This window comes from Chiroxiphia lanceolata, chromosome 19 (assembly GCF_009829145.1).
Source record: "Chiroxiphia lanceolata isolate bChiLan1 chromosome 19, bChiLan1.pri, whole genome shotgun sequence".
In the NCBI taxonomy this organism is placed as follows: Eukaryota; Metazoa; Chordata; class Aves; order Passeriformes; family Pipridae; genus Chiroxiphia; species Chiroxiphia lanceolata.
The window spans coordinates 12130047-12155060 of record NC_045655.1 but is presented as its reverse complement, the minus strand read 5'-3'; the positions used below and the strand labels follow the sequence as shown (position 1 = coordinate 12155060).

At 59.2% G+C, this 25014-nt stretch overlaps 1 protein-coding gene across 10 annotated transcripts in view; it reads right to left on the bottom strand.

The window, feature by feature from the left end:
- RBFOX3 (RNA binding fox-1 homolog 3) overlaps positions 1-25014 on the bottom strand; it is a 142004-nt gene that overhangs the window by 68301 nt on the left and 48689 nt on the right. For 9 of the 10 annotated variants that reach the window (XM_032706638.1, XM_032706642.1, XM_032706637.1 and 6 more), the window contains exon 2: positions 9419-9534. The gene's annotated coding sequence lies outside the window, so the exon portion shown is untranslated. Of the gene's footprint in view, positions 1-9418; positions 9535-20818; positions 20838-25014 lie in introns of those variants that run through there. The other variant, XM_032706641.1, reaches the window with a different exon arrangement.

Genomic DNA, 25014 nt, shown 5'->3' with positions numbered 1-25014 from the left:
CTCCCTGACAGTGCAGCAAAGGGAGCCCTGTCCTGCTCCCCAGAGCATTTCCCGGTCACAGAGAACAGGGATGGGGACAGGGATGGGGACAGCCAGCCCGGCTGTGACCGCTGCCGTGGGCAGGGCTGTGAGCAGGGCTCTGGCTCGCTGGCTGCCCTGCGCCGCTGCCACGCTCCCAGGAGCCTTCGGGCTCTGTTTCGCTGCCGGTGGGAGGGCGGGAGGAGACAGCGTGGAGCTTGCTTTAAAAATAGATCAAACCCTCTGCTACGAAGCCATTTTATTAGAGCAGCACAAGCTGTCGGGCTGGTGACACCTCTGTGAGCACCCGGGGAAGTTTTCCCAGATGCATTTGAAAAGCAAGTGAGGGAAAGAACAACAAAGACGCAGCAGGCTTGTTTTCCAACCAGAAAAAAAAGCATGGGGGAGAAGCCTGTCTGCACTCAAGTCCCCTGCCCTATCCCCAGCCCACATCCCTGTCCCCAGCCCACACACACCTCCCAGGCATTACCAGCTGCCCTGGGGCCATTGCTGCAGCTCTCACAAGAGGGCTTTGGCTCAGCCCAAATCCACCCAATGGCTCCTCTGCACAATGTGGTGACTCCCGTGCCATGCACTGTGCCCAGCTCTGGGCAGGGCCAGCATCTCTTGTGAGGGGCAGAGGGAAGTGCCTCAGGTTTCCTGGAGCTGCAGCAGAGCTGTGGCCGAGCCTCACCATCTCCCTGAGGCTGCCCAGGATGGGGGTCCTGGGGCTCAGCAGGGCTGGGGTTTCAGCTCAAACCCAGTTCAGCCTCCCTGAACTGGAGCTGTCAAGTGCCAAGGACAGGATTTGTCCCTGCAGCGCTCAGCAGCCATCCCAGGATCCCAGTATTGCCTCTGTGTGCACCACGACTGACTCACGTTTTTAAAAGGAAAATTGGGAAGAGGAGAGGGAAAGAGGAACACGTGGGAGCTCTCCTGAAAGCAGGAAAGCACTTTCCATCTAATTCACCTCTTGTCATTCAATCACCACCTCTCCGGCTTCCACAGCTGGGCAGAAGCCGATGCTGGGAAATCCACAGTGGGAGAGGGGCACACTCGGTCCTGCCGTGAGCCGGGTCCTGTCCTGGGCGCTGCATCAGAAAACTCCCACCCGCAAGGAGCTGGTTCCCTGAGCCGGTTCCCTCCACAGCAGCTCACGGAGCAGCTGGCACAGTGCCAGGGTCCTTCCAGAGCAATGTTAGCAATGCCCAGGGAAGAGCTCATCGCATGGCACAGACACAGCTCTGTGCTGGTCACAGTGTGGATGGCCAGAGGACACGGTGGGCACCAGTGAGGGCAGGACCAGGGCTCTGCTCCGGCTCAGCTGCCAGCGTCCATCAATGGCCCCGTGCACAAGTTTGGCACCTGCTGCTCCCAGGACTGCTCCTGGTGCCAGCAGCTGACCCCTCTGGCCCCATCAGAGCCAGGTGAGAGCAACATCCACCGCTGGTTGGCCTCAGTTGGTGGGACACGGCGAGTGCTGGGGCATGGAGCAGCTGGTCCCCAGGCCAGGGAAACCACTGAGCACTCCCAAGGCTGCTCCACAGCGGGGATGAGGGGGGAGAAAATCAATCTGGGTGTTGCCTGAAAACTGAGGGAGAAATTTGCTTCAGCGCATGGGAGGGATGAGAGGAGAGGGATGAAGGAACAGGGATAAGGAAAGAGGGATGAGGGATGAAGAATGAGGGATGGTAACTCACTGGTGTCCAGGCTGTGGGACAGAGCAGAGGAACAGAAAGTGAAGCTACAGGCTCCACAGCAGGAGCAAAACTCAAAACATCCTGTGAGTTCAAACCAGAGGAACAAGGAAACCTCCATCCCAGAAACCCCTCAGAATTGGCCCAACACATTGTGTCAAGCTGTGATGGGCCACAGCACTGGGAAGCACAGGACAGAGACAGGAGGAGATGGGGTAGGGAGAGACCCCCCCAGAAACCCCATCATGCAGAACAGGAGCTCAGTGAAAACCAAGGTGGAAATATATGACACAGGTAAGATCTGCCCATACCTAATGCAGCTCATGCAACATGTAAGTTGGGAATGCAAGGGGCTGTGCTGGCAGCAGCATCCCAGTGGGCTGGGGGCTGGGGGCAGGAGGAGGGGTCAGCCCAGAGGGGGTTGGCAGACACTGAGACCAGAGCCAGCAAGCAGCACCAAGTCCAAACCACTGAACACCAGGACCACGTGGGAGCATCTGCTCCAACCTGGGAACCACATGGAGACACTTGGTGCATTACTCAGCCATGGGCTGACTCTGAGTCACCAGCTCCGGCATCTGGGAAGAGAGTGAGTGTGAGCGTGCGAGTGTGAGTGTGCTCCAGGCTGCCTGGCACTGGGAGCTCCAGGGAAAGGGCTGTGTCTGTGTTACCACACCGTGCTTGGCTTGGATCTGTGCTGTGGGATGACCCTGTCTGGGAAGGTCAAGCTGGGGGAGCAGGGAGAGCTGCCAGGGGATAGGGAGCTGCTCTAGGAGCCAACGGAAGGACAGGACAGAGGAGCTGGTCCATGCCCAATTTATATTCTCTATAAATACACAAGGAATGGGCACTGGAAGGAGCTGGTCAGGGTAAAGGATGATGTTGGCACAGGAATAAATGGGTATAAAAGGCTCAGATAAAGGGAGGCAGGAGGAAACAGGGAAAGACAGGCACCATGTGAGGAAGGGGGATGCTGTGAGATTGCCTGGACAGTGGGATAAGGCTTGGGGCTCTAGGCCTCTTCCTAAAACACACCTTTAAACACCACACAGATGTTTCACTGCTTCCAACCCAGAACTGAAAAGTGATGCCTAAAGCAGAGCAGCCCTTGTCCCCATGAGCAGCGACCACCCACTGCAGGGAGCAGGCAGAGGACAGGGGGTTGGCCCACGGACACCTGCTGGCCACTACACTGGAGCCTCTTCCCACTGCATCCCTAGAAAATCGAGTACTGCTGCTCCCTGCTCTGTCCAGACTGCTTCCCTAACTCCGTGCAGCAATCCAGGCTGCTGATCAGATGGAAAGCCTCCATCCCATAATAAACAGAGTGTACTATTTATAAACCTGAAAACGTCTTTATTATTATTATTTTCCCCCAGAAAAAAAAAACATAATAAACCCCCCCTGTACACTGCTGTTAAACACACCCCAGCACAGCCCTGCAGGTCCGCGGTGCTGGTGCCGCTTCCCCAGGCAGTGCCCAGCGGAACAGATGGCGGCGTGGGCGTTAGGTACCAGCCTCCTGGCAATCCGAACATCTGTTACCGTTAGAAAATGCTAATTGCCATCAATCAGGACAGCACCTACCCACATTTACATGCAAGCACAAAAAAATTACGTCTAAATTTCTCCGAGTGCAACACTTGCTGCATGTTAAGTAACCGGAGCTGCTCAGATGCTGCGCGGCAGCCTGGCACCGGCACGGCGGGTGATGCGCCACAGCTGAGCGCCCAGCAGTGCCTGGCCCCCCGGCAGTACCCGTGGCACAAGGGGCAGAGCCCCCTGGGGCTCATCCCACCCTGCCCCATCCCCGAGGAAGAACCCCCCGGCTGCAGCCGCCCCCATCTCCTGCCCAGGAGCGCTGCCACCAGCACGGGGCAGCCCGGGAGGACAGTGCCCTGTCACCATCCCTCCGCAGTGGCTGCAGGGCACCCGCATCCTGCCCTCTGCACAACACTCCCGCCTCACCAGGACATGCCAGACACAGCAGGAGCCCTTTGCCCCCAACTTGCTCCCTCTGATGACTCCAGAGCAATCTGGGGTCCTGCACCCTGTCCTGCTGTGCTCAGAGACCCACAAGACCCCCATACCCTCCGCTGCTCCCCTTGCCCTGCCACATGTCACATCCTAGCTTGGAGCAGCCCCCAGGAAGGGGAAAACATCCCACCCCACAGAAATTCACCACAGACCACCTGAATCCGGCTGGGAACTGCCCGGCCCCAGCTGGTCTTGTGGTCCATGCAACGGAAACGAGACCCTCTCCATCCCCAGAGAGCACAGAACAGACAGGAACACAACCAACCCCACCGTGGTTCATTGGATCACGTCACAGGGCACCGGCCCCGAAGCGAGATGGCAATGATGACAATTCCTGTTCAGAAAAAGCAAAGGCACAAATCCTGGACAGCAAACTCGGACACAAAGTTGAGGCAGAAAAGAACGAAAACAAGAAACCTGGAGCACGGTGATCCCCGAGCCACAGCCCCCTCCGCAGCTGTCCCACGGGATGCTCCGACAGCGGAGCCAGTGCGGCCGCTCCTCACCCCTCGGCTGCCGCCCCCGCCTCCCTCACAGCCCTCACAGCGAGGAGCTGCGCCGGAATGCAAATGATGCTCCGGGAGAGTGCCAAGAGCTCCTTGTTCCTTCCCCAATTTAGGACACCTCTTGGTGCTGCAGCCCTCAGGAGCTGGCAGGAGGCTGCAAGGGTGCCAGAGGAGACGAGCCTGCCCAGGGTGACTGTTCGACGGCAAAGCCGCACGTTGCAGTGCCCTCTTCCCCTCGCTTGGATCTGTTCCCTCGGGACCACAGTCCTGGATCGCAGCTCCAACAGAAACTTCACATGGCAAAAGACTTTCTACCTGCTGCCCTCATGGACACGACCTGGACCTCTAGTGTGTCCCCACACACCATGGCAATGGCAGGAGAGCTCTCCTCACACTTGGTCCCGCTGTGCTGACTGCAGGCACTGCTGCCTTGGCTCCTGGAGAAAACTCAGGCCCTTCCCAAAGAAGAGCACAAGGAGAGAGGAGGAGTGATCCCACTGCTGAAGCGCAGAGCCGGGGGCACAGGCTGGAGGAGCTGCTGGAGGCTCAGAATAACCTCACTGGACACACCACACCCTTCCCACAGCAAAGGGGAGCCAGGGATTGTGGTGCACATTGAACTTCCCTGCAGCCATCACCTCAGGGCTGTCGGGCTCTGGCTCCATCCCCTGGCTTACCCCATATTCCTCCCAGCCCTGGCTCCCTGACAGGCTCCCGCCAGCGCGAGCAGGTTGCGGCACCGCTGCCGCTTCCCGCGGCTCCCACCGTTACTCAGCAGCCGAGGGAACTGCTCAGAGCTGCAAGGTCACTCAAAAACACCATCTGTCCAAGCACCACTCCTCGCCTTGGGGAGAGCAGCAGAGAAAATATTCCGATGTGCTGAAGGCCATTGTCCCCCTCTCTGCTGCCCCGCTGCGTGTCAGCACCTCGCGGTGCTCACTCGGCCTCGGCTCAGTGAGGGGGAAACCACAGCATCAGTGTCTGGGGGAACGCCCCAAAGGCTGGGGCAGCCCCCCACACCCTCCACACCATGAGGGCACCCGAGGCTCCAGGAGTCGATGGGGAACCCTCTGAGTACTTATCACAGGATGATGGGTTTGGTGTTGAGGAGAGACTGCTTGTGCTGGCCAGAGCCACTGCCAGCTCCCTGACCCCTGGCTGGCAGCCTCTCCAGTGCCATGGAGGGGGGGCAACGGGGGTGCAGTGCTGGGAGCAATAGTGGGGGTGCAGCTTACCTTGCAGGGGGGCAACAAGCCACAGGAGCACCCCAACACTCCCAGAAATTGCCAGCTCCAGGTCCCCTCTCCCAGCACTGCCTGGGGACTATTTCTGGTGAGCTGAAGTCACTTGCACTTGGGCTCTGAAGTCACATTCGTCTCTTCTTGTGCTACTTCTCCTGCACCTCAAAGTGTCACAACACAGTGCTATCTCTGTCGAGGTGGTTGGCCCCTCGTGCCATGCCCCAGATGCTCCTGTGTCGCTGCTTGCAGCCAGGACAGCACAGCACAGCACAGCACAGCACAGCACAACACAGCACAACACAGCACAGGGCTGCCAGCGCCGGCTGGGTGCACCGAGGGACTCACACCTGGCCCCAACAGTAAATAAATGTTTCATTTGAGCTCATTTACAAACACAACCCTGTGGAGCACACCTAGGGCTTGGTGGAACATCCCTCTACTCAGGGCAGGGGCAGTGCCCGGCTGTGCCCCTCATCCGTGGGCATCCCAGCAGCTACTTCCCACACTCACCAACCCCCCCATGGCTCCATCCCACCTCTGCGTGGCCCCCAGCTGTGGTGCTGATGGCAGAGGTGGGCACTGCCCCCAGGGCTGCCCCACAGTGGGGTTCCCTGCACCCCAGTGGCCCTAGGTAGGACCCTTAGCCAGGCTGGCCCCGTGGCCCTGCAGTGAGTCCTGCTGTGCACAAGATCCCCTCCATATGGGAGCAGCCAGTGGAACTGCCAGCTCCCAGCTCCAGCACTTGCCTCTACATCTGGAAACTCTTCTCACCCTTAATTGTTCCTAATGCCTTAACACGCAGAGTGACTAATAAGACACTAATTGGGCAGCGTTAGCAGTGAGTGGAGCAGGAGCACGCTGGCAGTGCCCTCCATGCTGAGCCACCAGCTCCCAGTACTGCACTGCCAGTGCCATAAATCCCCACAAACCCCAGTGCCTTTCCCTGCTCGGCCTTCCGGGTGCAGCGGGAAACCCGCCTCAGCAGCAGGGAGCACGAAATGCCACCTCTTTTAGCTCCATCTCATGGTCCCTGTGCCCCAGGAGCCGGTGGAGGGAGGGCACAAGGCCCCCCCACCCAGCAGGGATGGCCCACACACTGTCACCCCTTGAGCAGAAAGGTACCAGGTGCCCAAGGCCCCATCGCTCCCCATCGCTGGCACTGCTCGGGGCTGCTGAGCCCTCATGCCACTGTGCTGCCTCTGGGCACATACGGGCACTGCCACGATGGGCTTGTGCTTGGCACTGCCCACACTGAGCCCAGGCGAGAAGACAAGTGATGAGCAGTGGCGGGAACGCACCTGCTCCAGGTGATTTAGGGCGGCTGGGGAGCCGGGGCAGGAAACGGCTGCACTGGGGACCCTCCCGTGCCCCAGAGAGACAGGGGTGACAGCCCCCCACTGCTGGGGCTGCCTGCTCTCCCTGGGAGCTCCCACGGGGCTGTCAGCCCTGCCTGCACATCCGCTGGCAGTGCCACGCTCGCCAGAGCTGCTCGACAGTGGGAAAGAGGCACAAATCTTGTTACACACTGGCTAAGCCTCCCTGGGCATGTTTTCTATAAATCTCCTGGAATTTATTATATGATAACTAGCCTGGAAAAGCTAAATTAAATCCACAGCCAAGAAACTGACTTTCAAGTGTGACCTAATTTAGTTGCTGGAAGGGGAGGGATGGAGCGGGGATCCCGGTGCCAGTCGTTCCCGGGATGACCTCCCGGTGCAGCCGCACACCCCCGTCCTCCTCCTCACCGTGATTTTGGGGACGGAGCTGTGCAGCCTTTCATGTCTGAGCGGATCTCACACTCCCACTCTCTAGAACAAAAGCGCCTCAAGGGCTCCCCTGTCAGATGTTTTCCATTGCTCATCTCCAAGTCTTCCTTGAAGGAGCACTCTCCTCCCGGGGGTTGCTCTGGCAGGTTTGGGAATGATGGGGAGAGTCGCCGCAGGGACTCTGCATTGGCATGTTCCTCCCTGCTCTGGGCTGCTCCTCACCAGCCCAGTGAGCCCGAGCTTGCCACCAGCACCCACACAGTCCATGGCCAGCAGCCACACACAGAGGCCAGCAAGGGGGATGGCCCCTGGGAGAGAGGGGGAAAGCAGCAGGGAGAAAACCTGGATGGGGAAGAGACTTGGTGGCTTGAGCTCGAGTGAGCCCAGAGCAGGTCCTGGCAGCAATGGCTGCACCAGCCCCACAGATGAGGCACATCCCCCAGGACAGGCACATCCCTCCCAACGCAGGAGCAAAACATGCATCATGGCTGGGGTGACAGCCCCCCAGAAAACAGCACAGCCCCAGCCCCAAGAGCCAGACATGCCCCAGTACAGCACAAAGTCCCGGGAGGAGCTCCCAGCACTCCCACTTCAGCCAGGGTGCTTACGATGGGCAGCTCCTGCACACCACGGAGCTGTGGGGCCGGGTAGGACTGTGCACACCCTCACCCCAAACCTACCCGACCACGGGGCTGCTGGCTCTGGGCACCTGCAGGATGCAGGTGGCAGGATGCAGGAGCATGGTGCGGGTGGCGCGGGCAGGGCCCACAGTGAGGGCAACGTGGGCAGTGGCACCGTGGTGCTCTGGCAGACCCGGGGGTGGGCTCAGGGCTGGCACGCGGGCGCGTGCTGTTGTTCTGGAACGGAGTGCACTGGCAGAGCTGCATGTGGGAAGCTTGCATAATAGTGCCAGCCCACACTACGCCTGCTCCTTCCCAGCATGATCAGCCCCTTGCTTTCATGAGCAATAACATCCACCCAAAGTTTTCTAAAGACAAAAAAAAGAGCTTCAAGGTGATGCACAGAGCTCAGCTGCCTTTGCTGCCTCTGAACTGACGACTGCAGCTGGGGAATCCATCTGCACAGCCTCTCTAATCCCTGCTCAGGACGACCTGTGCCCCAGAGTGACGAGGAGCCTCAAACTCTCACTCCCATTACACGATTCCCGGGCAGGCACTTGGGGCTGGGAAACAGTGGAGGAGCCGGTGTGCGGCGAGCGGCACTGCAAGGGGGGCACACACAACCCCCCCTCACTGGAGCCAGACAGTGATGCACAGCTCCACAGGCACTCCCACCTGCCTGGGCACTGCCCTCGGCTCATGCCAGGGGGAGAAGAGCAGTCCCAGCTCTGGGGGTCCCCTCAGTGCAGCAGTCGGTGGGGAGGGCACTGGAAGACACATGCAGTGGCAGAACAACCCCAAGCAGAGCCCAGTCCCTGGTCATCGCAGCTGCCAAAGCGCTGCTGTGACCCCTCTGAGCGCCTGCTGTGCCCCTGGGTACTCGCAGTGCTGGGAGGATGCCTCATCTGGAGGAGAGAATCCTACTGCCTTCGAGAAGTTTAAATTTTAACTCCTCCTCAAGCTGGTGCGAGCTCCCAGTGCGGGCTGGTGTCAGCGCGAGGGGGGTTCCAGTCCCTGTAACATGAACTGACGGGGACGGGTTCAGCCCAGAGCACGCGGAGCCGCGCACGCAGCCCCGAGGGGGGTTTGCAGCACGGTCGGTGCCAGAAGCCGGTTCTTGGCGGGTCCAGCCAGGCTGCGACGTGCAGGGCTGTGCGTGCACTGTGGTCACACGCTCCCCTGCCCGTGCTGGGGGACCACCGAGGTCCCACACGCTCTGGGACCTCCATGCTCCTGCAGTGAGCAGGAGGGAGATGGCTGGGACTGATCCCTAGGCAGGACCAGACCCCTTCACCCCACATCCCACGAGGACCAAAGCAGGCATGCCTTCTCCTTGTGATGCTTCCCTTTTCCAGGCCATCACACAAGAGTCTGGACCCACAGGACCTGTACCCACAGGATCCGCAAAGCACGTGGTGGGCTGATTGCAGGCTGTTGCCCCAGGCACAGCCGTGGGAAGCAGCAGCTTCATCCTCAACCAGAAAATACCTCCATGCCCTCCCCTACATGGACTGCTGGGTGGGAACAACGTACCTGAAGACCAAGAGCAGGTGCCTCAGGCGCAGTGGCAGGCAGGAGCTCACACTCGTGTTCGCCCCTCGGAGCCGTCAGGAAGAGCCGTTGGGGTCTCACAGCAGCAGCTTCTCAGCCTGAAAGAGAGAGGGAGAGGCTCCAGTCCCGTCCCTGTGTAGGCACCACCACTAATAACGGAGGAGGACGTGGCAGAGCTCAGTGCCTCAGAACACCACAGCTCCAGGGACTCACACACGCTTGGCCCACTCCTTCAAACAGCACAATTATCTCATGGCTGGGGGGCAGCTCTGGAGCAGCCCCTTACATGTGCAGAGGCAGGACCCTGCCCACTGGTAAAGCCCCCCAGGAGGGGGAAGCATGGCCCTGGAGAATGGGGTTTGGCCGCACAGGGCACACGGGAAGTCCCCAGCTCAGGATTCCCAGCGGGACACGTCCCGGTCTCTGCACTGATGCAGGATGCTGAGGCTGGTCCTGCCTCCCCAAAAACACCAGCTCTAGCCTCAGATGAGCACCTGGGACGGAGACAAGGAAAGGCTGCCCACAGCCCCACATGTAGTTTTCTCCAACCCAGGTTGAAGAGGAAACAATTTAACAGCTTGTCCCCTATTTTAATGGGACTTTTTCCCTGTTCCCCTGGGTAGCCCATCCTTCCCAGCACAGAGCAGTGACGTCCCCCCCGCACTTCAGCCAGGCAGCCCCCCTGCCTGCCTGAGTTATGACGCCTGCACTGTGCAGCGGGATGGGCTCGGAGCACCGGGAGCTGAGATTTATCCCCTCAGCAGAACAGGGGCAGAGGCCGGGAGATAAGTCACAGCAGAGCTGCGGGAGCGGCGCTCAAGGTCCTCCAAGGTTGGCTCATTAAAAACAGAGGGGAAGACGAAGGAAAAATCTGCCCGCAGTGGTGTGGCTGCAAATCCCCCCCCACTGCCAAACCAGCATGGCCAAGAGGGAGGTGGGAAGGGAGTCAGGACCCCCAGGCCATCTCTGCAGCAATCCCCAGGGCAGCCTACTGGCCTGGACCCTGTGAAGCCACCAGTGTCCCCCGAACACCATCCCAGCACATCCCAATAACCACAGCAGCACAGGGCCCGGACAAGGATATGCTTCCCAGCAGCGCAGGAGCAGAGAGCCAGTAAGGAGCCAAGGGCAACTCACAGAGCTGTTCAGATGCTGGCCCCAGGACCAGCTGGAGCTGCACACACTGGGACCAGCACCAGCAGTCACCCAGCATGCCAAACCCACTGCTCAGAGTGGGCACCGTCCCCACGACAGGCACTATAACCAGTCTGGGGACAGACCAAAGAAAACCCACAGAGATGCAGTGAACATCACAGGCACTCCCCAGCCTCCCCAAACTTGCTGGAATTCCCCTCCTGTCTCATTAGTCCTGCTCATTAGGGTCTGCTCCTGATCAGCAGGCAGAGCTAGAGCTCAGTGCAGCATCATGTTCACCAGCCCCTCCATCCCAACCCCTTTAATGCTGGTCTGTCACAGCTGGTCCCTTAAGGCCCTCCTGGTGTCCCCAACTCCCCTGCTGGTTGTCCCCTAATATCCCCTTGGCTGTCCTCTCCAGCAGACACTGCCACCAGCCCCTCTTCCCTCTGCCCTGGGTGGTTTGTGTGTGACCAGGAAGCGCAGCTGAGCCAGGGGTTCGGTGGGGACTCACCCTGTGGGGTTTGCCCAAGACTGAACCACCCATGCACGTGCAGTGAGCGCAGGACATGATAAACACTGGGAAAATCCAACAGCATCCCTGAAACAAGCTGAGCACAGCAGGATTTTTTTCAGCACCTTCTATTTTCAAAAGCAAACCCACGTGTGTGCTGGGGATGGGGATGGCGTGTTCCCCACTGGTGTCGGGGCCCCAGCAGCATCCCTCACCTGCCAACAGCATCCCTCACCACTGGCAGCATCCCTGCAGCACCTCCCTGCAGGGAAAGCGATCCAGCCCCAGGAGAGATGGGAAAGTAGATTGCAAATCCCCATGGGGCATCTCCCCCAGGAGCCACCGGGCTTTTACTACACACTAAACAACAGCGATTAGATCGACAAGCCAACCCCTGGAAGGCTGAGTGGTTTTATCAAAGCCAGCAGCACCCCAGGGAGGAGATGGAGAGATGATGCAGCTGCCCGCAGCATCTGCAATCCCAAGGCCAGCCCGGCGGCTGCTGCAGGGGGGGCAGGACCAGGGCTGTACCTGCTCATTTTTGGGAGGCTGAGCCCCTGCCACTGCCCCTGCACTCCCATGAGGACACTGGTCCCTGGTCCCAGCCCAGCACATTCTGCCAGACCCCACCATGGCAATGGGGTGGCACAGAAATGCCCCTCAGCAGGGCAGGGCTGGGGGTGCAGCGGGGGCCTGGGGGGCCCACAGTGGTTTTCCCTGGATTGCAGAGGAGGGGGGAGAGGAATTTTCTTTCAGCAGCAAACTCACTGAAGCAGCACTTGGCGCCTGTGCAGCCTGAGATACAGCTCCTGCTCCAGCCCAACCAGGAGCTATTTCCCACTTATCTCTGCCGTGGCTGATATCTGTGCAGCAGAACACGGCGCTTGGTAATAGGATTTTGATGCTAAACAGAAGATGTTTTTTCCCTGGGTCTCACTTACGTCACACCTGGAGGTATCCATGGCCATGGAGGTGACACAGAGGAAGGCTAAAGAGTTTCAACTCTTGCGCTGAGGGAGCAGCTTCTCCTTTAGCTGCAAAACAGCAGAATTTCAGTGATCTAATATTAGCTGCCCGCGTTGTGCCCCCATCCCAGCTCAGCCGTGGGAAGAGAAGGGAGGAGAGCACGGCCCCACTACTGCAGCCCAGCTGATCCCCCTGGGGATGTGCCTGCACCCCATGGGCATCACCCACTCCCAGTGCTTCCCCAGCCCTGGGCACTGCTGTCAACTGCATCCCGTGCCACGGGGACCACCCACACATCACAGCAGCAGCGGCACGAAGCCAGGCTTGGGTGGTGCAGCCGCGCTCACAGCTGCCTGGGGAAAGGGGAGGAAGGCTTGTCACCTCCCTGCCACCCTCCTCCCCATCTGAGTGAAAGGAAGGTCCCACGCACCCCCGGCTGCTGAAGACTGGGAAAGTCTCTGCCTGCCACAGACAAAACTGAAGCGATGGGAACCACCCCCGCTGGGCGCAGGTGACATCTCACCCGTGGGAACGCTGCCGGCGCAGCGTCAGGGCTGTCACCACGGCGTCAGGGCTGTCACTGCTCCACGGCACAAACGGGGGAAGAAGGGCACCGGCAGAAAAGCCACAGGCTGGTGATGGTGGGAGAGTCTGGCCGAGGCCAAGGTCAGTGTGTCGGGCCAGACTCCGGCACGCTTGGCCAGGCTGACCACAGCTGTGCCAAGAGGTGCTCACGGGGCACACGGTGACTGTGGGGTCCCACACTGACCATGGAGTGCACACTGACCACAGGGTCCCACACTGACCATGGAGTGCACACTGACCACAGGGTCCCACACCACCACAGCGAGCAGCTCCAGCCCCAGCAGTGACAGTGCCCAGGCCAGCCCCGCTCCAGCTGACCTGAGGAGCACCCCAGCACCGCGGGGAGGGAAGCACAGCGCGTGCAGGCAAGCACAGCACTGGCACAGCCATGCCACCACCGACCCCATCCCACAGGGACTGTGTGTGGGTAGCATATGCCCCAGAGCCAGGGCAAGACGGGCAGCCCCCGCAGCAGGAACAGGGGTGCCAGTAGCCAGGCCAGCCCCTCCTGTGGGGACAGGGATGCCAGGAGCTGGTCACAGTCTGTTTTCCTGCACAAGTGCATTAAGCATTCCACACAGCACTTTTGCTGTAAATCACTTCCTATTCAGGCTCACTGCTGAGGGTCTCTGAAGGTCGATTTTCCATGGTTATGACAACAAAAACTAAAATTGGGTCAAACCTGAAAGGTATTATCTTCCTCCAAGCTGCTAAATGCACAATAGTAATGAGGTTGGTTAAGCAGTTCACCCCCAGCCCGCATTATTTGCTCTGAAGATGTATTAACCAGTTAAATGAGCGTGATAAGGCAGCTCTGCTCGTTCCTCCCACCAGCTGCACGGAAGATCTGAGGTTCTGGGTCTCTGCATCCTGGCTAATAACCGAGACCGCAGCCCCGACGACAAAGGCGGCCGCGCCGCAGCGCTCCGGGCCAGGCTGTGCCCGGCCTGACCCGCGGGAACACAAAGGCAACTTTAAAGGCATCCAGCGGCTCAGAGCCATTGGAGAAAATAATTATCCTTCCTCCTCCCCTTTCTCTTTCTTCTTCTTAATGCTCTCCCCCATCCAACCTCCTGATGAAAGAAGGAACCCGCCAGCCGCCCCAGCAGAGGCGGTTCAGCAGCATCCCTGCGCCAGGATGGGGGATTATCCCTGGCAAACACATGCGGCTGACCCGGCTGCCGCTGCTGGGCATGGGACCAGGGGGGCAAAACCCACCCAACCACCTTGTAAGCATTGAAGGTCACCTCACAATGGTACCCAGAAGTTGCTGCGTGGCCAGGGCAGAGCTCTCCGTACGGACCTGCTGTAGGGGGTGCGGGGCTAAGGCTGCCTAGGGCACCCACCTTGGGAATCCTCACCCCAGCTGGGTTGTGGAGCTGGTTGTGGGACACGAAAAACATTTGTTTGTACAGGATTTCTGCTGTTTTTCCTAAAACAAACACCCATTAATTTAAACATAACTGATGTAAACAAGCACGACCCTAAAATCCATGTGCAGCTGTATGGAACCGGGGAGAGGGAAGGAGGGAGGGGAAACACTTTAATTAATCCCTAAAATGAATGAGATGGGAAAACTTGAACTGCGGGGAAAGCATCTGGTGCTGCTGCAGGAAGGGGCTGCCCAGGACGTGGGGTCGTGCTCTGCTGTGTGACACTGCTGGAGCTGCCACACCAGCCATGTCACAGCACCAGCCCACAGGTGGAAGAGTCACACCACACCCACAGCACCCAGGGAGGGGAGACCACAGTGGTGCCAGTCCCACGTGCCACAGCCCCAAAGCCCTGAGCTGGACACATCTGACTGGCTCTCCCCTCGTGAGCTGCTGCGGGTCCCTGGCTCCATCCCCAGCACAGGGAGGAGGGGCAGGATCCCTGCAGGCAGCCTGTCCCCATGGGGGACAGCTTCCAAGGGAAGTGGCAGGAGGCTTCACCTCCCAAAGGAGGGACCCTGCCACCAGCCAGGGAGCACATGGAGGAAGAATGGAGAGAGCCTCGATGTGTCTCTCCCAGTGATCCAGCTGGGGCTTTGCCAGGAGGAAGTAGCTGCATGGAGAAATGCCAGCACTTTCTAGCACAGAAGGATGGATGAAGGTATCCTGAGGTGGGACCTGTGTTGGCAGAAGCTCTGGGACCAGCACTATGGCCTCCAGGAGCCACCTCCTGTGTGACCAAAATATGGCTGTGAACAGTACCTGAGGACCAAGTGGGAAAGAGACTGCAGATCAGATCCAAGGAGCAATAAGATTGGAAGAGCTGGTGGGGGTCAACCAGAGGCAACAGCGGATCCACACAGTGTAAGGGGACAGCAGTGGACCCACAGTGGGCTCTTCCTGACTATTCCAGGCTGCCCTGCCAGCAGCTGCTGCTCTGGGCAGTTCCCTGGGAGCAGCTATTTGAAATGCAAAGAAAGTTGGATGAACTGGAAAGACAAATTTGGTGCTTCTGGTCCAGAACTCCCAAGCATAGATGAGATCCCTTGGGAGAACTGAGCAGAAAGATGGAGCCTAACATGAAGCATCATGTCTGGAGCTTGGAGCAGGGGCTGCTCAGGGCACTGCAGCACACAGTGAGTGGGGACATGCAGTGACATGTCCCGTGCCAGGGGCCATGGCAGAGGATGGACAGTACCAAAGGACCAAAATGCTACCACACAGAGGATCCAAGAGGCAAGAGAGGAGGACCTGTCCTGCCTGGCAGCAAGCCCCCTGCTTTGCCCTGTTCTGCAGACCCCAGCTCCCACCACAATGGCTGGCACCACATTGTGCCCTGGCATGGCAGGGAAAGGCCAAAACTAGCACAGTCACATAAGGTCCCTGCTGTCATTCCTGGTTTTGGCAGCCTGCCTGCACTCCTGCCCTGTCCCTGCCTGCACACACACAGAGTGGGCTCTCAAGGCTCCAGCCACACCCACATCCATCCTGCTCCAGGCCAGCAAGCTCCTGAGGGGCTGTCCTTCATCCCAAATCTGGAGAACAAATCAACACAATGTGGCTCCTCTTGGAGAAACACCGACCACCAGCACAGCTCCTCCCCAGCGCAGCACCGGTCATCGGCTACACCGGCAAACCAGGCCCATCCCCAACTCTGGTCCCACCTCTGCCACGGTGGTGGGAGGCCAGCCCGGCACAGCACTCCGCTCTGGGAAGTGCCAGCCCCTTGTTCCCATACCTCGGTGCACCATCCATGATGCCAAGGTTCCTCAGCAGTGAAGGTTCCAGGATGGGCGGGCAGGATGACAGCACCTCCAGGACCCACCCAAGCACTGGAACCGGCACGTGCCGGGCTCTGCACCCCACCGGCCCTCCCGGCCACGCCACGGCCACGGCTCCCGACGCTGCCTTTGGAGCCGCTGCCGCAGCACACCCGTCCTCCCCCCCGCCCTTTCCAACGCCACCGGTGATGGGAGGGAGTTAGAAATGCCAGGAGAAGCATTCCTTATTTCAAGAAGCCAGATCATCTGAAGACTGGCAGGAGCCCAGCGCCCGGTGAAACATCCCCAGATTTACGGCCAGCACGGCTAAAGAGACAGAAGAGCTTTAGTGAACCTGGTTTTAAGATCCCATGGGAAAGCGACAGTGGAATCTGAGTGACCCAGGAACTCCACCTCTCTGAGGGGAAAACAAAAGTAATACAAGAAAGGAGCCCAAGAAAGGAGCCCGGGAGCCCAGGGACTGCAGGGAGGGGGCTGCCAAGGGATGGGCTGCATCCCAGGACCAACGGGACACGCATTGAGACACCACATACAGGGACCAGGTGGCTGCTGGGACAGCAGAGCATCACTGCTGGAGCACCCTGCACTGCCTGCAGCACTGATCCAGCCTCCCCCTCCTCCTCCTCCTCCTCCAGGGCCTCTTCCTCTCCTTCCCCTCTTTGTCATTCCTCTCAGCTCACACCTCTTCTCTGCTCTCCTTCAGCTGCTCGCAGCAATAATCCAGGGCACTGACGCCCTGGCAGATTGCTCAGCACGGCTCCACGCTGCTGACCGGGGTTTTAATGACTCCCCCAGCTGCACTGGGGCCAGTCCCCACCTCCACCGGCTGCCAGGCAGGTTCTCCCCACCATCCCTCCTCCAAAAAACACCTGCACCCTCCGCAGGGATGGGTGAGGAGCACCCACCACCTCCAGCTTAGTGGGGGCTCATCCGACATCTGCTCTCGCCTTGCACCCAGGCTCTCAGCCACCGCAGGGACCCACGGGATCCTCTCAGCAGCCCCGGCCCTCCAGGGCTCCCCTGCCCCCCGGGCAAGGCAAGTGCAGCCAAGGACACCAATGCAGCAGCCCGAGGGGCCGCAGCCTGACTGCACGGTGCGTATTCCTCGGGGACAAGGAAGGGACAACTGCGGTGTCAGTCAGACAACGCTGCTCAAAGTGTCACAGCACAGGGCTCTGCACAGGCACGGACCAGGCAGGGACAGGACAGGGACCAGGCAGGGACTCAACAGGTATTGGAGCTCTGCCCGAAGGATCCAGGCAGCACTCCGGGCTCCAGCTGCTCCATGCCAGCTCCTGGCACCAGCACCTTGTGAGGGATGGAGTGAGGGTCTGCTCCCCAGTGAGGATGGGTACGGTGGGGACCGAGCCCTGTCCCCAGAGCTGAGCTGCCCATGGGCAGCCAGGCAGGAACATGCTGCCTGGACTGGGGGACAGGCCAGCACCATGACTGGCCAGCCCTGCCATTGCCCCCTACAAGGCCACATCTAGATCCAGTGTCCAGCTTTGGGCCCCCCAGCGCAGGTGGGACTAATATACTGAAGTCCGGCAGAAGGTCACAGAGATGGCTGGAGGTTGGAGCATGGGACAGAGATACAGTGGGAGGGAGGTGGGTGCTCAGCCTAGAGAAAGGGAGGCTCAGGGACACCAGGGGTGGGGGGAGTTATGGGGACATCAGGGCAGGAAGCAGAGAGGGCAATGGAGCTCCGACTACAACATCCTACTTCCCAACAAATCCATCCATCTGTGCATATCAGCAAAGCAATTTGAGGCAAGCAGCAGCCACCATCCAGGAACCATAAAGACAGTGCCAATAGCCTGCTGGTCCCCTGCCTGGCATCACCCCGGACAGTGCCTGGCATTGCCTCAGACCCTGCCCAGCATCACCTCAGCCCCTGCCCCCATCTCCACGCTCAGCCCCAGCTCCAGCTGCAGGGAGCAGCAGATGAGCTGGGGCACAGGGGGTGCCCCATGGCCCCCAGCCCCCCTGACCCATCACCACCAGGCATACCACTTGCTGCCAGGCTGCAGGTCCCTTCGTCCCGTCCTTTAATTAACATTCCACATGTAAAGCTGGATTGTAATTACTGCAACTGATTAACAGGCCGAAGGTAGCCCGTCTCCGAGGGAGCAGATTAGCCGTGGCTCTCTCGAGCTGCTACTCTCACCTCAGCACTGCTGGTGCATTTTAAGCAGGGCTTGATGCCCCTGCAGTCAGTGATTAATGGGTGAACTGGACGAGGACACGGTGGCTCTGTCCCTGCTGCTCTGCCCACGATCTGCTGGGGCAGGATGGACTCGGCTGCAGTGGCTGGGGGCTGGCAGTGGGGAGGATGCTGGATGTCCTGAGGTCATTCCCAGAGCCTCCTCTCCCCACTGTCCAGCCACCAGGCAGGGGACATAGGACACTATTCCCAGAAGCCAAGGCCCCTGTGGAGGGAGAAGAGCACACCACTCAAACCATGCACTGTTTGGATGTGAAGACGCATGAGAACATCCCACATCCCCAGCTCGGCCCTTCCCTGCTCACCCGTGGCTCCAGACCCTGCACTGCCCACCTGCCAGGGCCCCAGGGTGTGACAGGACCCTCCAGCCAGAGCCCACCCTGGCTCCATCATTCCAGGTAGGGAAGGCAATCAGCTGTAATTAACGGCTGCCACGGGCAGAGCACAGCACAGGAACCTTCTTCACTTCTTTTCCCCAAGACTGCAAAATAAATTATCCTGCAAAGTTAGCAGAGGCTGAGCTATGGAAACAATTAAACAAAAATTAAATCTAATTCATTTATACTCGGAGCACAAAGTGGATAATGTGGGGGTTTTCTTTGCTCTCCTCTCTTTGCCTTGGTGTTACAGAGGACTATTATGGGAAATTAATCATGGGGAAAAGCAATGAACGTGATCTATCGGTCTTTAAAAGTGCACTGTAGTGATTATATAAAAATCTATTAGAGAGGCCAGGAAATAGCAGAGTGACACCATTTAAAAGGAAAAGGAGACAGGGCTGGTGGCAAAGGGATCGATTTCTTAAATGACGGATCCATGGCAGAGGGAGCGGGAGGAGGTCAGAGCTGGGGTGGGCAGTGGTGCAGACCAGGACAGCTCTGGGGGACAAAGCCAGGCCCTGGGGCTGTGCATGGCTGAAGGGCACTGCATCCCCACAAAGGCCATCCCACGGCCCACATGCCCCTGCAGGGAGGGCTGACCCCATGGGGCTCCCACAGAGCACAGTCCCACAATGCTGCTGGTACGGGCACAGGGATGGCTGTCCCACACAGCTGCAGCATCCCATCACATCCCCCGTGGCACTGTCCCATCCGAGGGTCCCCAGGAAGGTGACCCCCATCACTAGCAATGATCAGGAGAGCAGACCCTCCCTGCCTGGCCCCCCCGTGCTGCCGCCCCCCGGCACACGCTGGGCTCCTTAACAGCGGCGATAAAACCTTCACCGAGGCAGATTCCACCATAAATCCCAGCCGGCAGCAGGACCAGCTCCGGGCCAGTTTGAAGCTTTAACGACACCATCAATCCCTGAGGAGCCCAAGGCTGAAGCCCCAGCATGTGGCCGGGCAGGGGCTGAGCCCCCCAGGTGCCCAATTGGCCACACAGCTCCGGGCAGGCAACCTGCACCGATGGGCAACTGGACCCTGAGATTAGCTCAGCTGGTCAGAACATGGTGTGCATAACACCAAGGGTTTGGGTTTGATCCCTGTATGGGCCATTCATTCATTTAAGAGCTGGAATTGATGCTTCCAACTCCCTTGTGTCCCTTCCAACTCCAAATATTCTGTGATCCTGTGGATTCCACGCTAATGGGCAATCCAACACCAAACCTCAGGCAATCCTGTGCCAGTGGGCAATCCCACAACAACAGGCACTCCCACTCCGATGGGCAATTCCACACCAAGGGCAATCGCACTCCTCTGGGCTAGCCCACGGCCACCACTGCCATCCAGTGCCATCATCCCATGGCCACCACTTAGAAACTCCTCCAGTCCCACATTAGTGCAGGAAAATGTCTTTATGGGAATTTAATGGCAGTTTCTCCTCCCCACCAGGCATGTGAAAGCCAAACACACCGTGCTGCTTCCACTGCATCCTTTCAACAATTTGGAAAAAAAAAAAAAGAGTGGAAAAAAAACCCCCTTTGATCTCAGCAGCCCGTTTGTTTAGCCCATGCCGGGATTTAATTGAGAAGGGATGTCCTTGAATAAATGCAGAGATGTCCTCACTCCCCAGGAAGGCTGCTGTGAGTTGAACAATCCCCTGTATGAGGTTTTCTGCTCATCCAGGGATATTCTGGGACAACACAGCCCCAGGGCTGCTGCCGCACGTCACCCATCCATCACTGGGAATGCCAGTGGCGGGCAGGCTGCCTCGGCACAGAGAGCAGTGAGGGGGGCACCGGGCCCTGAGGGACAGTCAGGGACACGGCTCTGCCCCCAAATCCAGCACGGGGAGAAGAGACAGGCCAGGAGGTGGAGCAGCCATGCACGCAGTGGGACAGGGACCGGGGCTCAGCTGGCACTGGCGGAGGGGCTGCGGGTGGGTCGTGGTGCCCCAGAGAAGTTGAGTTACGGCGCGACAGAAGGCAAGGGGCAGCCGGCCCACGAGAATTGGCGCTCACACTCAGGGTGCCAGCACCGGCCCCTGGCAAATGCCTTCCCTGCTGCCAGGCTTGGCAGCAGTGGAGGAGCCACAGCAGAGGGAGGTGGGCATCGCCGGCCGCAGCGGGCAGGTTCCTGCTCATTTCCTCCCGGGCCGCAGACCCTGCCAGCGCTCAGCACCCCGGCATCCCTGGCACTCCTCTGCCAGGTCGCTCCGGGCCAGCCAGGCTGCCTGCCGACACAAAGCCTCGTGCTGAGGAAGGGAACCGGCCCTGGGGATCCCCCGGTGCTGCACACCTCCGAGGGGAACCAGAGAGGGGCAACGATGTAGGGAGGGGACCCTCAGCGGCAGCACTGCACTCACAAATTTGGGTCTTTGTGTCTTCTGCCCTGCCCAGCGCAGCCGGTGTCAGGCGCCGATCAGCATCATCCTCCTCCTCGTCCTCCTCCGCGCCGCCGCAGCCGCTTGGGTGTCTTTGCCGCAAGCCTCCCTTGCCAGGGAAGCGCCGCGCTATTTTAATCCGGCATCTCCCACCATCCCAGCGAGGCTGGCTGCGAGCGCAGCCCCGGGAGAGCTCTGCCCCGCGCCCCCGCACCCGCGCAGGATGGAGGAACACCCCGAGGCCACGCTTGGAGGAGTCAGGCTGGAGGCGGGAGGGGGCTGGCGGGCACCGAACCCGGGAGGGGGCTGCTTTTACCCTGGAAGGGAATTCATGGCGATAAAGGCGAGCGCGGGGAGACGACGCGGGAATTCCCAGCTCATTAAAGTGCTGGCATTTTCAGCAGTTACAGCAGCTCCTCTTCTCATCCGTTAAAGTCCTTGTCCTCTCCCTGCCCAGGGGACCTGCGTTCAGCTCTGCAGTCGCCCCGGCGCTGTCCCACCAGCCCTGCCGCGGGGATGCGGGGTGTGCCCGCGGGATCAAACGCTGGGTGCCCGGGTGGTACCCGGGTGGTACCCGGGTGGTGCCCGGCCCAGCTGCGCTGGGGAGCGCGGGGGCTGCGGGGGAAGGGGAGCGGGAACAGGAGCGCTCTCAGTCCCCGGACTCGCTGGCTGCGGTGGCTAAAGGCGAGCTGATTAAAGCAATTAGGATTTTAAATAGTAACACAAGAGTGGCTCATCAGCGCTGGAGAGGCAGTCAACTGACAGGCTGAGGAGCCTATTTAGGGATCTCGCTTGGCTGAGGATCCTCAGCGAGGCCCCAAGGCTCCGTTGGAGAGAGGGCGCCGGCACAGGGGTGTCCCAGGGACCCCACAGCCCGCCCGGGCACACGGAGCATCCTGGCCAGGGGGTGACAAAGGGGACAGCCCCGTGCACGCTGCCAGCACTCTCCCCTGCTCTGCGGCCACAAGGACGTCAAGGAGCACCTGGCGCAGCCCAGGAGCACCGGCACGGCCAAGGAGCGCCCGCTGCCTGCTCCTCTCTCTCCTTAAGCTTGTTTGTTCTCTCTAATAAAGGCTCCGAGAAGGGAACACGGAACGAATTTCGCAGTGTTTCCCAGGAGGCAGTGTCGTGCAGCAGCAGCTCAAAAGTAACAGATAAAGTGCCTTTTGCAACAGCTAAAGCCCCACACACACATTTTGTCTGCTTTGACTCAAGGCTGAGATGCTGGAGATTTAAGGCAGCCTGGTGGGAAATCCATCTGGTTTGGTGTATGCAGATCTCCAATCACAAAGGAATCCAGACTCACATACAGATGCAGGAGCAGCATAAACAGCCTTGAAACGCTCCGTACCCTTCCCGCTGCTCATTCCCTACACCTGTGTTTGCTCCTGGCTGTGCTGGCAGACACCGGGGTGCCGACGGCTGCAGGGCCCGGTCTGAGCACCTGCCACGGGATGTGGCCCACAGGGACAATGGGGGGACAACTGCAAGGAGCTTCCCAGTTCTGTCTCCATGGGCCCTGCAGCCCAGGACTGGGTTGCTGCTCCATCCTCACTCCTGCAGCTGCATCCCGGCAGGATGGCATCACTGCCGAGCTCAACGTCCCTGGACTCCAGGGCTGGATCCACTCACTCTCAGATGGGGGAAAAAAGAAAAGGGTAGGAACAGGGAAGGGAGGGCAGGAGCTGCAGCCCAAGCCTCTCGCTGACTTTCTTGTGAGCTCCGAGATGCCGTGGGAGGGAACTGGCACAGGCGCATTCCATTTATTTATAGGCATTTCTGTGGCACTCGATTAAACGCTGTGGTGGAGATATTGCAGCGTGAAGAGTATTTAGAGCTGTTTAACACCTCTTAGTCGGCAAAAGCCCATCTGATTCCCGCAGCGAATTGGGAAAGTGCACACAGCAAGGGCAAGAGCAAGGAAGATGCCCTCTCCCAGCCTCAGCTCCGCTCGGAAGAGAGATGGGATCTTGTGATCCTTGATGCACTTGGGGCAATGCATCCATGGCCTCACATGATGCTCCACTGCCTCCGGGTCAGTAGCCAAGGGACCAGTGCTCTGCAGCAGGACACGCATCTGCACCCTGCCTGGATCCCACAGAGACGCCTCCCTCCAGCTGCTGCAGGGGTGCTGATGGCACAGTGCTGGTACGAGGTGCTGGCCAGCCCCAGCACCCACAGGCCCTGCCTGCACCATCCCCAGATCTCCAAGTCCTTCTAAAGGATGGGGCCTGCCCAGGGGAGGGCACAGGAGTTCCTGATGCTCAGGAGAGGCTTGCTCTCCCAGCCTTCCCTGGGTATCTATAACCACTCTGCAAAACCTCCCTGTGCCTTATCAGGATGGTGGAGGGCTGAGCCAGTAAATCTCCAGATCTCAGGAAAGCCGTTGGGGGAGAGAGTTCAAAGGAAAGGCTGCCAAGTGCACACCAAGGTGAGCTCTAATTGCACTGCTGCAAATCTACCACTGGCACTTTTGCCCTTGGATTGCTTCACCCCTGCTCCCCTCTGCTGCAGAGCTGGGCCTGCCCATCCCCAAGACACAGGGACAAGCCATGGGAGCATCCAGTGGCCACACCACTGCTCACCCACAGCACGAGACGCACACGAGCCAGGCTGAAACATGGGGCGATCACCAGCCCCTGGCCATGCCAGTGAAGCACCACCAGCTCCTCGAGAAGCAGATTCCCATGGGCTCTCCCACGTCATCCCCCAGGCAGCAGACACCCTGAACCCACCAGCATCCTGGCAGTGCTGGTTTTGCTTGAGCTGAGTGTGTCCTGGCGCCTGGACAGGAGATGCCCTTTGCTCTGTGTGGTGATGGACCCATGGATCCCACGCACCGGGGTGCTGGGGGCAGGCTGGGGCCAGTGGACTCGGGGTGCCAGGGCTCGCCCTGCCAGCTGCTCCCGCTCACCCGGGCCGTGTCGCTTGCAAATGGATGCAATTAAGTTGATACTGCAGTGGCCTGTAATTGCTGTTTCCTCAGCTTGGCAACACGACCCCGGAAACCCCCATTATACTAATCACTGTCACACGAACACAATTGCAGAACACATAAAAACCTGGTGTGCCTCGTGCTGAAATATAACCCCGCCGAAGGCTCTGCTGTGCCATAAATCTGCTCAGCACTTAACACTGCCGGCTAAATGGCCCCCGCTTAATTATAGCTCCATAAACAGGACTTTATAGCAGTATCAATACCGTCAAAAATCAATCCTGCTGATGGACAAAGGGACGGACTCGTGTCCTGCTGCCCCGGGGCTGGGCCACCGCTGCTCCCCATTGATCCCAGCTCAGGGGGATCCCGGGTGGCTCAGCCTCACTCCTGGGCCCATCTCGGACACGCCGCAGCCCGGCCACGCTCCGCTGGACACGGATTCCAACCAGCCTTGGTCTGGTGCTGCCACGGAGCCGCAGCCAGGACATTAGCATGGCAACCCACACCGATCTCTGTCAATTATGCTCCAGTATTTGAGGTCTAACCAGCTTCAAATTGAATCAGGGCGAAATCATCAGTATAAAAAGCGCCCGCAACAGCCCTTCAATTCCAGCACTAAGAAAAAAAAGTTCTACATCTCATAATGGCCTTCTACCCCATAATGAACAGGAAAAATAAATTAGATTCCCAGCTAAGGGTATATTTATACAATTTCATTATGTGCCCATGAGCAAGTCTGGTTTTCACCAAGATAAAAATGAGCTCTCAGCAATGCTCGTGCTAAATAAATGGAGTGATTTAACAGCTTAACAAGGAGTGCAACGAAGGGGCTGCGGAACCATGGCAAAAACGGAAAATAAAAATAAAAAATATCAAAATGCTTGTGTTTCCTGCACCGTGCTGGCACTGCTGGGCCAGACCCACTGGGGAGGTAGGAGACAGCAGTGCTGGGACTGTGGGTACATCCTGAGCAAGCGCATCCCACCCCGCCGGCAGCAACTCCTGACTGCTTCATCTGCTGGTGCTCCACGTCCAAGCGATCCTTGGAAGCCAAAACCAAACACCCAGTTCCCCTCCTCGCCAGCTGCCAGCGGGTCCAGCTCGCTCCCGCGCTGCCACAGCATCTCCACGGATGCCAGGGCCACGTGTGCTGGCTGCCTGCAGGAGCAGCAAGGATTCCTGTGGCAACTTTGGGGCTGAAAAGGGATATTTGCAGCCTGGAAGTTGTTCCCAGACTCTG